This window comes from Mobula hypostoma, chromosome 1 (assembly GCF_963921235.1).
Source record: "Mobula hypostoma chromosome 1, sMobHyp1.1, whole genome shotgun sequence".
NCBI classification, from domain to species: Eukaryota; Metazoa; Chordata; class Chondrichthyes; order Myliobatiformes; family Myliobatidae; genus Mobula; species Mobula hypostoma.
The window spans coordinates 179590563-179602200 of record NC_086097.1 but is presented as its reverse complement, the minus strand read 5'-3'; the positions used below and the strand labels follow the sequence as shown (position 1 = coordinate 179602200).

The 11638-nt window shown below is 43.1% G+C and overlaps 1 protein-coding gene across 1 annotated transcript in view; it reads left to right on the top strand.

Moving 5' to 3' along the window:
- LOC134342656 (neurofilament medium polypeptide-like) overlaps nucleotides 1–11638 on the top strand; it is a 49649-nt gene that overhangs the window by 2100 nt on the left and 35911 nt on the right. Inside the window, exon 2 of the mRNA XM_063041046.1 lies at nucleotides 2326–2399. The gene's annotated coding sequence lies outside the window, so the exon portion shown is untranslated. The remainder of the gene's footprint in view (nucleotides 1–2325; nucleotides 2400–11638) is intronic.

Below are 11638 nucleotides of genomic sequence, written 5' to 3'. Positions count from 1 at the left end.
GGGAGAAGTACGGGATGTTATTGAGGAGGTGAAGTGAGAATCTTACGTGTGTGTACTGAGGACGCTGAGTGCCACCTCAGAGTCAGAGTAGTACTGCATGGAGTGTCCATCCAACCAGTTCCAATTTCCCGTGTTCGGCCCATATTCTTCTGAGCCCACCTCCTTCATGTTCATTCGAGTACGTCTTAAATAATACTGCACAATCTGTCTCAGCGACTTCGTCTGGTAACTCGTTCCACATACTAACCACCCTCTGTTGAAAAGTTGTCCTGTAGGTCCCCTTTAAATCTTTGCCCCATACATTTCTCAGCCTGCTTTTTATGGTCATTTGGTATGGCATAAACAATTCGTGCCAGCGAGTTTTTTTTCTGACCAAGTTCCTCATTGACCGATGCTACTGCAGTTGGGGGGGGGGGGGGGTGAATCTCTCCAGAGAAATTAAAATTGTTTTGTAATTACCCAGCACTGATAAATCAATGTGCAGGATAGGTAGAAATTGCCTCAGAATGAATTGGAACTGTCAAGTGGATGGGTTTCTGGATCATTGCCATATCTGATGAAAATGCAGATGTTGGTGTGTCTGGATAGATTCTGATTTACATGTCTTTTGACCCTTGTGAATAGATGCTAAACTGTTAGTGCTACTATAAACCATGTCAAAGATCTTGCTGAAGTTTACATAGACAATTTATACCACTCTGCCTGTGTGAATTCTCTTGAGTTCCCTCTTCAAAACATTAAATCAGATTTGTGAGACAGTGTCATAAGATGTTTGCTCATAAGGTCGCGAAGATTGGAGGAGTGCAGGGATCACTGTTGCCCGGTAATCCATGAGCTTTTTGCCAGGTCTATGATTTGGTGAAGAGGTTAAGATGTATTCCTTAACTGTTGTGAATTCAAGGAGTCACCGCACTGGAAGCAGACATGGGGTGGAGAGTGGAATGGACACGACAGGATACATTTGAGTGGCTTATCCAAATATCTTGATGTGACATACTGTAGTGTCAAATTCGTGTCTAGTTTAACTGTAGAATCTTCAACCATTTGTTTTTGTTTGTTCGTTATGTGCTATGTTGTATGATGTGGTTGATCACGATCATGATCTTTCCATGACCATGGTAGCTATAGGCAAATTTTTCTACAGAAGTGGTTTGTCTGGGGGAGGGAGCTAAGTAGGTGCTGTACCTTGCCCAAGGGGGACCTGTAGGCTTGCAGTGGGAAGGAGTGCCTTACACCTCCTTTGGTAGAGATGCAGCTCCACCCCACAATTTTTTAACCACGTTAAAAATACATTTCGGCTATCTCTTGCATTTATGTATTATTAGAACATTCTTTTTGGCTGCACTTATTTGAGGGGCAGATTTTATTCTCACCAAGGAAAATGGGAGGACAGTATCCAACACTCAGGATCCTGTAACTTGATCTATGCCAAGAGCAGAATAATTAAAAGTTCTTGACACATTATAATTTAGTCCTGTAACACGAACTGTCCATTTCAAGAATAGTGTTAATAAGGCCAGTGCTGACATTGGCAGGTTCTGACAATGCACAGTACAGATAACATGGCATATTTCTGCTGAAAACTCAACATGCTAGAAGCTTGGGATACCTTGCATTGCTAAGGAGCAGTTATGATGTGTCATGTTCAGAGAATACATGGTGTCTATGCCTACAGGTCCAGGCAGGATGAGGCAAAGCCGTGGGAGAAATCATTGTGCCAAAGGCTGGCAACCATCCTAGGGAAGCAAGGATATGGGTGATAGGTAGACTTGGGTTTTGGGAGAGGATTGGGGGTTAAGTCTGGGGAAAGGATCAGGGAGCTGTCCTTTGACATGTGAATCCTGCACATCTCATATAAAATGTTTTCGCTGTACCTCATCCATCGATCAACTTCCACCAGTTACCATGAGCTATTCCTACAGAAAATGCAGAGTTGGTGTCCAGGTGAGAAAGAGTACAGGGACAGCTCCAGCCCTGTGTAAAATGACTATCTGCCTTTACTAAAGGTCAGTGGTGGTGCAATAAAAAAGTACACTGCTTGAGGGGATTCTACAGCACTAACAATGGCTCTCGTGGTGTTTTATTTATAAATGGTTGCTACCTTGTTTCCCTCATTTAAAGAGTGATTGTAAATTTAGACATTTAATCTCACTTTGGGACATCCTGAAATATTTTGTTTGGTTAAAAAGATTGGTCAAGCTAAATTGGCCAATTGACGCAAGGGGCCTGCTACTCTGAATCTAAAATGTATAATGGAAAAGTGATAATACAGAAAAGATTGCACATGAAATCTGTCAAGGACTAAACCTGTACTCAATTTTCCAGCTTTGAAAGTTTGAAACAAGGTTGTGATTCTTTCTGAAGAGAACTGAAAGGAATATTTTTCACTTGTTGGCAAGGTAATCTAATGCAGTTACTTAGATAGCACCTGAAATTTTCAATGTAGTTTCTTAAAGATATATAATAGAATGTAAAAATATTTGCTAAGTAAGGAACTACATAAAAGTAAGAATAAGTAGAAGTTAATCAGCCGTAATTGAATGTTAGAGCAGATTTGAATGGCCTAATTCTGCTCCTACATTTGATGATCTCAGTATGGGGGTGGTGCAGTGGGTAAAATACTGGAGTACTAATCCAGAGGCTGCTACCTAATTCAGATGGGACACAGTTTTGTAGGACAGCCCCATGAGAGTTAGTGGTACGATGGTATGCAGGTGAAAAAGAGTAACTTCGGAGTCCAGAATATTAATACTGGATCCCCACGAAGAGTCAGATCATTATGTAAAACCTGGCAGGAAACTCTTGACGGCCACTTACTTCCCTCTTTTGCTGATGAAATGATTCTTCTCCATGATGAGCATGTTGCAGTTTTATTAAAACTAGTCAGACCACACTTGGATTATTGTTTCAGTTCTGGTCACCTTATTAACAGAAGAATGTAGAAGCTTTAGAGAGAGTGCAGAGGAGATTTACCAGGACACTGTCTGGATTAGAGAACCTGTCTTATGAGGAGCTCTTGGGAGGGAAGGAGGATGGACAGCCAGAGACTTTTTCCCTGGGTGGAAAAGGCTAACATGAGGTGGTATAATTTTAAGGTGATTGAAGGAAAATATAGGGGGGATGTTAGAGTTTTTTTTACGCAGTGGAACGTACTGCCAAGAGTGGTGGAAGAGGCAAATGCATTTGACGGCCTCTTAGATAGGTTGGTAGATAAAAGAAAAACGGAGGGCTAAGTGGGAATGAAGCAGGCAGAGTAGGCTAACGGTCGGCACAACATTGTAGGCCAAGGGGCCTGTACTGCTGTTCTAACTGGAAGAAGCAAAGTCAAAAAGGTTGTCTGGGTGGGGAACTTCAATGTCATATGTTATGAAATTTGTTGACTTTGTGGCAGTAGTACAATGCAATACATAATAAAAATATGAATTACAGTAAATGTGTCAATATATTTATCTCATGTATATATATATGTGTGTGTGTGTGTGTGTGTATATATATATATATATATATATATATAGTGAAATGAAATAATTAGTGCAAAAATAGAAATTAAAAAAGTAGTGAGGTACTGTTCTTGAGTTGAATGTCCGTTCAGAAATCGGATGACAGGGGGAAGAAGCTGTTCCTGAATTGTTGAGTGCATGCCTTCAGCCTTCTGTACCTCCTTCCAGATGGTGACAAATGAGAACAAGGCATAACCTGGGTGATGGAGGTGATGGAGCCTTTCTGAAGCACTGCTCTCTGAGGGTGTCCTGGACACTCCGGAGGCTAGTGCTCACAGTGGAGCTAAGTTTACAACTCTCTGCAGCTTACTTCGATCCTCTGCAGTAGCCACCCCCCCCCCCCAACATACCAGACAGTGATGCAGCCAGTTCGAATGCTCACCCGGTACATGAAGACATTTTCACGTGTTTTGGGTAACATACGAAATTCTCTCAAACTCCTAATAAAATATAGCTGCTGTTGTGCCTTCTTTGTAGCTGCATCAGTATGTTGGGTCTAGGTTAGATCCTCGGAGATGTTGACATCCAAGAACTTGAAATTTTCACTTCTGATCTCTCTCTGAGGACTGGACTGTGTTCCCTCCTGTTCCACAATCAGTTCTTTGGTCGTACTGACACTGAGTTCAAGATTGTTGCTGTGACACCACTCAACTAGTTGAATATCTCACTCCAGTACAGCCCCTCGTCCCATCTGAAATTCCGCCTACAATGGCTGTATCATTAGCAAACTTATAGATGGCATTTGAGTTGTGCCTAGCCACACAGTCATGTGTGTAGAGAGAGTAGAGCAGTAGACTAAGCACATACCCCTGGAGGTGCGCCAGTGTTGATTGTCAGTGAGGTGGAGATATTATTTCTGACTCGAACAGATTGTGGTCTTTCAGTTAGGAAGTCGAGAATCCAGTTGCAGAGGGAGGTGGAAAGCAGCATTAGGCACAGCTAACAATGAGGAGGTGCCTGGTGAGATCAGCTGCACTTACTCAGGACTATGCTGTGTTAAAATACAAAAACAGCAAAGTGCTGGGCAGTGACCAAGAAGTGAAAAGTCCAAATCACCTATCGTGACTGTTCAATGTAATCATAAGGGAAGTGCACCAGTCTCTATTTTCTGAGAAGGTTCGGCTCGTCCTCTAACACTCCAACAAACATCTACAGGTATGTTGTTGCAGGTATCCTAACTGCCTTATGGCTGGTTTGGTAAATGTAATGCACTTGAATCTTAGAAGCTGCAGAGAGTTTGGGACTTTGCCAGGTACATCATTAGTTCACCCCTCCCCGCCATCAGTAATATCTGCAGGAGGAACTGCTTCAGGAAGATAACATCCATCCTTAAAGGTCCCCACCATCTGGACCATGTCATCGTCTCACAGCTACCAGCAGGCAGCAGGTACAGAAGCCTGAAGTCCCACACAACCAGATTCAAGAAAAGCTTCTTGCCTTCATGTGTGCATTTCTTGAATCATCTGACACAACCCTGGTCACTTCAGTTTAGCAACACTTTGACCACTTGCACTAAAATAGACTCTTTTTTGTTCTAATTGTGTTTTCTTGTAAAACTTGTATATAATTTATTTTCTTGTTTAGACCATAAGACAAAGGAGCAGAAGTTGGCCATTCGGCCCATCGAGTCTGCTCCGCCATTTTATCATGAGCTGATCCATTCTCCCATTTAATCCCACTCCCACGCCTTCTCACCATAACCTTTGATGCCCTGGCTACTCAGATACCTATGAATCTCTACCTTAAATACACCCAATGACTTGGCCTCCACTACTGCCCGTGGCCACAAATTCCATAGATTCACCACCCTCTGACTAAAAAAATTTCTTTGCATTTCTGTTCTGAATGGGTGCCCTTCAATCCTTAAGTCATGCCCTCTCATACTAGACTCCCCCATCATGGGAAACAACTTTGCCACATCCACTCTGTCCATGCCTTTCAATATTCGAAATGTTTCTATGAAGTCTCCCCTCATTCTTCTAAACTCCAAGGAATACAGTCCAGGAGCGGACAAACGTTCCTCATATGTTAACCCTCTCATTCCCGGAATCATTCTAGCGAATCTTCTCTGTACCCTCTCCAACGTCAGCACATCCTTCCTTAAATAAGGAGACCAAAACTGCCCCCAGTACTCCAAGTGAGGTCTCACCAGTGCCTTATAGAGCCTCAACATCACATCCCTGCTCCTATACTCTATTCCTCTAGAAATGAATGCCAACATTGCATTTGCCTTCTTCACTACCGACTCAATCTGGAGGTTAACTTTAAGGGTATCCTGTACGAGGACTTCCAAGTCCCGTTGCATCTCAGAACTTTGAATTCTTTCCCCATTTAAATAATAGTCTGCCCGTTTATTTTTTCTGCCAAAGTGCATAACCATACACTTTCCAATATTGTACTTCATTTGCCACTTCTCTGCCCATTCTTCCAATCTATCCAAGTCTCTCTGCAGACTCTCCGTTTCCTCAGCACTACTGGCCCCTCCACCTATCTTCGTATCATCAGCAAACTTAGCCACAAAGCCATCTATTCCATAATCCAAATTGTTGATGTACAATGTAAAAAGAAGCGGCCCCAACACGGACCCCTGTGGAACACCACTGGTAACCGGCAGCCAACCAGAAGAGTATCCCTTTATTCCCACTCTCTGTTTCCTGCCAATCAGCCAACACTCTATCCACGTATGTAACTTTCCCGTAATTCCATGGGCTCTTATCTTGTTAAGTAGCCTCATGTGTGGCACCTTGTCAAAGGCCTTCTGAAAATCCAAATATACAACATCCACTGCATCTCCCTTGTCTAGCCTACTGGTAATTTTCCTTTAAGGAATCCATGCTGAGTTCTGCCTATCTTGCCATATGCCTCCAGGTACTCTGTAACCTCATCCTTGACAATCGACTCCAACAACTTCCCAACCACCGATGTCAAGCTAACAGGTCTATAATTTCCTTTTTGCTTCCTTGCTCCTTTCTTAAATAGCGGAGTGACATTTGCAATCTTCCAGTCCTCCGGAACCATGCCAGAATCTGTCGACTTTTGAAAGATCATCGCTAATGCCTCCGCAATCTCCACAGCTACTTCCTTCAAAACACGCGGGTGCATTCCTTCTGGCCCAGGAGGTTTATCTACCTTTAGACTATTCAGCTTCCTGAGTACTTTCTCTGTCGTAATTGTGACTGCGCCCACTTCTCTTCCCTGCCACCCTTGAGTGTCTGGTATACTGCTGATGTCTTCCTCAGTGAAGACTGATGCAAAATACTCGTTCAGTTCCTCTGCCATCTCCTTATCTCCCATTACAATTTCTCTAGCATCATTTTCTATCCTTCCTGTATCTACTCTCACCTGTCTTTTACTCTTTATATACTTGAAAAAGCTTTTAGTGTCCTCTTTGATATTATTTGCTGGCTTCCTTTCATAGTTAATCTTTTCCCTCTTAATGACCTTCTTGGTTTCCTTTTGTAAGGTTTTACAAACTTCTCAATCCTCTGTCTTCCCACTAATTTTTGCTTCCTTGTATGCCCTCTCCTTTGCTTTAACTTTGGCTTTGACTTCTCTTGTCAACCATGGTTGCATCCTTTTTCCACCTGAAAATTTCTTCTTTTTTAGAATATACCTGTCTTGCACCTTCCTCATTTCTCACATAAACTCCAGCCACTGCTGCTCTGCCGTCTTTCCTGCCAATGTCCCTTTCCAGTCAACTTTGGCCAGTTCCTCTCTCATGCCACTGTAATTTCCTTTACTCCACTGAAATACCAACACATCAGATTTCGGCTTCTCTTTTTCAAATTTCACAGTGAACTCAATCATGTTATGATCACTGCCTCCTAAGGGTTCCTTCACCTCAACCCCTCTCTTTATGCAGTCTGGAGAGGCGGTAATATTAAAGTTAATTCCAAGTAAATTATTTATATTATGTATATTCGGGGTTGCCCACTAATCATAGCCTGCCATTCAGATAAAGACTTCTCTATTCCTACTCCTTGTGTCCGGTTCTCTATCCACATTAACATTTCACATCTGACCCTGCGTGCTTTAGTTTTACGTGTGGTTTTGATAAAAGTCCCTTATGTGGGACTTTTGTAAACGTATTGAAACTGTTTGTACACTACATACCCGCCCTCTCCCATTCTCCCCCTCTTCCCCCCCTCACTCATCCTCATCTTTACTGCTAGTCACACCCCAAAGAAACTGTGGTTTCAAATTCCAATTTGTGAAGCAACAAATAACCTGCTTGAGGAAATCAGCATGTTGAACATTATCTGGTAAGGGGTTAGGAAGTGATTTTACGGTTCGATACAGTGGATAAGGATTGAGAATGGAGAAAGGATATAGCCGGTATAAACAGGAGAAGGGAGGTGGTGAGACAGGAGTCTAAAGTGTGGACTGAAGAGTGAGGTTTAAGATGACAGGTAGATTGTGCTAAAAGGGAAGGGGAGTGGTGTGATAGGTGGGGGCAGACAAATAGAAAAAAGATTGAGGTGCAGATAACTTCCTGAGGGAGATCAACAGAAACATAAAGGGCTACAGGAATCTGATAAGGAAGATGATACTGGAAACCATTACGGGAGAAGTGAAAAGCAGATGGAACCAGGAGATTGGAGGTGTTTGAGGGAAAGCAGATGAAAATGAAAGTATCAGAGGTGGACTGGTAAATGAGGGGCAATGGGAAAGGGGGATAAAACCCACTAGATGGGGAGACTAAAGTGGGAGGATTCATTTCATACCATTGGGTTGTAGACTACCAGGCAGAATATGCAATGTTGCTCTTCCAGTTTGCGCTGTGCCTCACTGTGGCAGTGGAGAAGCTAGAGGATGAACAGCTCATGCTTGGAATGGGTAGAAAACAACTGGGAGCAATGGTGGCCATTGCAAACCTTCTGCATGTGCGCTGAACTGGTTGCCCAGTCTGCACTTGATCTCATTGGAGTCTCTTGTGGAATCTTCCCTTTTCACTCTCAGTCCTGATGTCAGGTTTTGACCCGAGATATTTACATTCTTTTCTTTCCACAGATGCTACTCAACCCACTGAGTTTCTCGAGCAGAATATGTCTTGCTTAACAATCTCTTCTGTCGTATAGTGTGTCCTTACCTTGTCATCCTTGCCCTTGCTCTTTACTGGAACATGACAGTCCGCTCCCACACACTGCTCCCAAATAACTCCCCCCAGATCCTGTCTAATAATGTCATACTCTGCTGTACCCAGTTTAGTACTTTCCACAAGGTCCAAACTTGTGACATGATTCCACAGTACTCTAGGAGATCCTGCTTTCTACTTGGCTCTGTGATATGTTGTTCCAAAATGCCATCACAACTGCATTCTAGAAATGCATTTTCAGTGGTATTAATGTTAATTTGCTTTGTACAATTCTATATGTAAGTTGAAGTCACACATAATTAGGTTTTTATCATTTCTGCATCTGTTTGTAATTTTCTTCACCATTCCCTACATATACAGCCTCCATTGCCATTTTCTGTGCCTAAACCCAACAATGGGAGACTTCATGTCAGGGATCTTGGAGTTAATGTCCTTCCCCACTGAAGAATGTATTCCCTCTTTTGCTGGCAGAGTTATTCAGCATTCTTCTGAATACTGAATAGATCTGAATGCTCAGTTCCTGTTCCTGAATGTTCTCTAGCCTTGTCTTTGTAACTGTAACTTTATCATATCCGTTTATAATTGTGCAGTGAATGGTCAATCTTCATGTGAACACTCCACAAGCTGGGACACACTCCCTTTGGGCTTGCATCCTTAATCATCCAAGTGTAATTTTGCACCATGATTTTGCTTGTCTCTCATTCGCGATCTCTCAGTCCTCCACTCTTTCCTTTTAATTCCCATATCTTGACCTAATTTTGTTTTTTGGATTCATCTTGTTAGACTGCTGTTTCTTCCATTTAGCATTCATGTATACAGTAATAATTTCATCCATCTAACACCTTCTAAAAAGGGATAAGCTTTGTGTGTCACAAGCACATTGAAATATAAAGTCACAAATGTATCACTTAAATGCATTAATACCGAACATAGTTCGAAGACAAGCTAGAGGCAGCCCACAAGTGTTGCCATGCTTCCATCTGTAACATAGCATGCCCATAACTTAGTTACCTGAACCCTTTGGAATATGAGGTAAAATTGGAGCACCTGAAGGAACCCCACACAGTTACGGGGAGAACTTACATACACAGAGCAGTGGGAATTAAACCCGGATCATTGGCACTGTCAAGTGATAAGGATGACAGGAGTGAAGGTAGGACAGATAAGAGATAAAGGTGGGAAGATGTGCCTGGAGGCTGTGGAAGTGAGCGAGGTCCTCAATGAATACTTCTCTTTGGTATTCACCAATGAGAGGGAACTTGATGATGGTGAAGACAATATGAGTGAGGTTGATGTTCTGGAGCATGTTGATATTAAGGGAGAGGAGGAGTTGGAGTCGTTAAAATACATTAGGACGGATAAGTCCCCGGGGCCTGACGGAATATTCCCCAGGCTGCTCCACGAGGCGAGGGAAGAGATTGCTGAGCCTCTGGCTAGGATCTTTTTATCCTTGTTGTCCATGGGAATGGTACCGGAGGATTGGAGGGAGGCGAATGTTGTCCCCTTATTCAGAAAAGGTAATGGGGATAGTCCGGGTAATTATAGACCGGTGAGCCTCATGTCTGTGGTGGGAAAGCTGTTGGAAAAGATTCTTAGGGATAGGATCTATGGGCATTTAGAGAATCATGGTCTGATCAGGGACAGTCAGGATGGCTTTGTGAAGGGCAGATCGTGTCTAACAAGCCTGATAGAGTTCTTTGAGGAGGTGACCAGGCATAGAGATGAGGGTAGTGCAGTGGATGTGATCTACATGGATTTGACAAGGCATTTGACAAGGTTCCACACGGTAGGCTTATTCAGAAAGTCAGAAGGCATGGGATCCAGGGAAGTTTGGCCAGGTGAATTCAGAATTGGGCTTACCTGCAGAAGGCAGAGGGTTGTGGTAGAGGGAGTACATTCAGATTGGAGGATTGTGTCTAGTGGTGTCCCACAGGGATCTGTTCTGGGACCTCTACTTTTCGTGATTTTTATTAACGACCTGGATGTGGGGGTAGAAGGGTGGGTTGGCAAGTTTTCAGAAGACACAAAGGTTAGTGGTGTTGAAGATAGTGTAGAGGATTGTCGAAGATGGTAGAGAGACATTGATAGGATGCAGAAGTGGGCTGAGAAGTGGCAGATGGAGTTCAACCCGGAGAAGTGTGAGGTGGTACACTTTGGAAGGACAAACTCCAAGGCAGAGTACAAAGTAAATGGCAGGATACTTGGTAGTGTGGAGGAGCAGAGGGATCTGGGGGTACATGTCCACAGATCACTGAAAGTTACCTCACAGGTAGATAGGGTAGTTAAGAAAGCTTATGGGGTGTTAGCTTTCATAAGTCGAGGGATAGAGTTTAAGAGTCACGATGTAATTATGCAGCTCTATAAAACTCTGGTTAGGCCACACCTGGAGTACTGTGTCCAGTTCTGATCGCTTCACTATAGGAAGGATGTGGAAGCATTGGAACGGCTACAGAAGAGATTTACCAGGATGCTGCCTGGTTTAGAGAGTATGGATTATGATCCGAGATTAAGGGAGCTAGGGCTTTACTCTTTGGAGAGAAGGAGGATGAGAGGAGACATGATTGAGGTTTACAAGATATTACGAGGAATAGATAGAGTGGATAGCCAGCACCTCTTCCCCAGGGCACCACTGCTCAATACAAGAGGACATGGCTTTAAGGTAAGGGGTGGGAAGTTCAAAGGGGATATTAGAAAAAGGTTTTTTACTCAGAGAGTGGTTGGTGTGTGGAATGCACTGCCTGAGTCAGTGGTGGAGGCAGATACACTAGTGAAGTTTAAAAGACTACTAGACGGGTATATGGAGGAATTTAAGATGGAGGTTTATATGGGAGAAAGGGTTTGAGGGTCGGCACAACATTGTGGGCTGAAGGGTTTGTAATCTGCTGTACTATTTAATGTTCTATAATGGTGACTGTTATGCTTCCTTGACACAGCCTTAGAATAGAGAGGCGTATTTTTAGAAATAAGATGAGGAGGAATTTTTTTAGCCAGAGAGTGGTGAATATGTGGAATTCGTTGCCACAGGCAGCTGGAAGCCAGGTCT